Genomic DNA, 2,927 nt, shown 5'->3' with positions numbered 1-2,927 from the left:
TTCATGAGTATTTAAATATATATAAATTTATATGGTTCTACTTCACGAAATTACTGATTTATATTAATTAAATTTAAAAATAATAGAAAAAAAAGAAAGAAAAAAAATTTTCAACTCAACTATATTCACTTAAGCTCTCTCTATTTTTCTTTACAACTTTTCTTGTCTTTGTGTTTTTTTACTTTACAATTCGTGGCTCTTCGCTAAGTCTAATTACAGACAAAGCCGAGGCCACAGGGCATAAATCATAATATAATTTATGACACTAATTAAACCTAAAAAATTAGATATTTTTATTTGTATATAGTAAAGATGGGATAATATTTATCTCTACTTTCTAACATTATTTGCCTGGAATATTATTTTTTAGTTTGTTTGTTTGTTTTTTATATTGCAACTGATTTTGCAGATGTTGAACTTTGAAAAAATACCTATTTATTTGTAGTATCGTTATTATATTCTAAAAAATTTAAAAATAACATGGAATTCATTTCCCTTAATAACAATTTTTTCTTTCAAAAACCCGAAAAAAAACTCAAATTGAAGTTTAGGAGCCATACTTTTCTAATCTCAAGAGGTTCTGGCGTAGCTCCCACTATTCCAAAAATTTACGCTTATGTCGTTGGCGATGCATTGGTTTTTCCTTATGGCTCCTTGACATGCCATGAGAGAGCACCTCACCTGGTTCGTAGACTTCCTCCTTATGCCTGCTGCTTTGAAGATCGATGCTTGCTTATCACAAGCATCGTTAAAATTGGCATGATCTTTGAAGATTTCATTTTTGAGCATTTAATTTCAGAATGGAATTAAAAAAAAAATAAAACGATAAAACAATTGACTTGAGAGAATATGAGTTACCATGCTAAGTTTGTAATTCAAGTTTAAATTTAAAATAACTTAACTGAAAAATAAATAAATTATTTAACAAAATTTAATTCCTAATTAAACTCAATGCACGAGCTGTAATAAAAAAATATATTAAAATAGAATTTTTAAACCTAATTAAGTTGACTAGACTTATAGTACAAAATAAGATAATCTAGAATAAAAAAAATATAAAGTTTAATTTTGAGCTAATTAGATATTCGAGGATAAAATTGAAAAGAATTAATTTAAAAAAATGATACAAAAAACATCTTACTTAATTCATGGTAATTCACTAAATTTATAACTTAGTTCATGAGTTTGAAATAATCTTATGAAAAAAAAAATAACAAAACTCAATTAAAAAATAATAATGTAAAATGATAAAATTCACAAATAAAAATAAAAGAGAGAAAATTAATATTAACCTAAGTTAATTTTTTGAATTTATAATTTAGTTTTTAAGAATTACCCCAGTAAAAAAACAATAAAGCTCAATTTCTAACTATTTAATAGTAAATTATAAGATTTTTAAAAATTAAGATTTCATAAAAAAGGTTGAAAACAAAAAATAATAATAAAAATTTTAAAATAAAAGTATTGAGCGGAGAACCTACCATTCTTAATTGGAGGATAAAATTAAAAAATAATAACACAAAAAAATTCAAAAAATTAGTAATTTATAAAACAAGAACCAATTTTTTTTTTTAAAAAAAAGATAACAACTTAAAATGTTAAATTTACGGGTAAATTTTTTTTAAAAAATATAAAAAAACCTTAAAGATGCAATTTGAAATGACAACGAAATGAGATGATAACTTTGAATCACGAATAGTTTAGTGAAGAGAAAAAAGAAAGAAAGAGAGAGAGTCACTCACAGTATACTATTGTGTTTCTAGTTACACACGCAACCCCGTAAAAAATAGCATATTGTGAATTTTTCAATGTCATTATTGAATATGGTGTTTCACTACCGAAAAGAAGTTGCACACACAATAAGAACATCATCGCTTCCTTCACTTCTTAGCTTGTGCATTACACGCATTGACTAATCTTCACTTGCGTTAACCCAAATTTGTTTTGACGTCAAATTTAGCTCCTCAAGCTTTAGTTACTCTAAATCAATAAAGTTTAAATTTATCTTGACAAACAAAGCATCAACCGAGTATAAATTTTTTTTGGTGATATTGCTAGAACCTTATGTCCAATTAACTAAAATAAATTATTAAGTCAATTCTAAAAACATTAAATTCATGAGGATCAAGTTAAAAGAAAAGGTTTATTAAACCCCCCCGAAAAAAAAAAACTTGATTTTTTCCATTGTTCGTGCAATCGAGTCCATGATAGAATAAAATTAAAGGGTTTAATATTTTTTAAAGTTTAAAATCGAGTTCTCGAATCTCTTTAATTGCTCTAAAATAATAAAATAAAGTTTTATTTTATAAAATCAAGTATTAACTGAATAAAAAAAATATTTCATAGACACTTCGGCAATCCCATTCACAGGTAGATAAAACAGCCCTCCAAGTCCAAACCCACACTATAACGTAAAATGATCAAATTAAAAAATAAAAAAAGACCAAAACGTGATAAAGAAAAGAAAAAAGGAAATCCAATGCAGTGTTTACTGAAGGAGTGCGGTCACTCCGAGATAGTTCTAGATTTTTGTTAATGTGAATTCATCCTGCACAGCGAATGATTAAGTCCCTTAATCACGAAATAACACATGGTTTAAGATTAGCCTATCATGGCCTAACACGAGTTCGTACGGTTCAATCTAATGGACAGCGGTTTCAATTTTATACTGGCTGTGTATAAATATGGCACATGCATGCGGATTCCCAGGGTCGTATCAGGGACGATGGCATGATGGGAGGCCGGCTTGGTGGCCTCCTCGCTCGCCACGTCTCCTTGCACCAAGTTATGCTAACTATGTTTGGAAACGCTTGTGTGTTTAAAATTTTATTTTTTATTTAAAATTAATTTTTTTTAATATTTTTGGATTTTAATATATTGATATTAAAAATAAATTTTTTAAAAATAAAAAAATATTATTTTAATAT

Source organism: Populus euphratica, unplaced genomic scaffold (genome assembly GCF_000495115.2).
Source record: "Populus euphratica unplaced genomic scaffold, PopEup_1.0 scaffold22.1, whole genome shotgun sequence".
Classification (NCBI taxonomy): Eukaryota; Viridiplantae; Streptophyta; class Magnoliopsida; order Malpighiales; family Salicaceae; genus Populus; species Populus euphratica.
Note: the sequence above shows the minus strand (reverse complement) of the source record.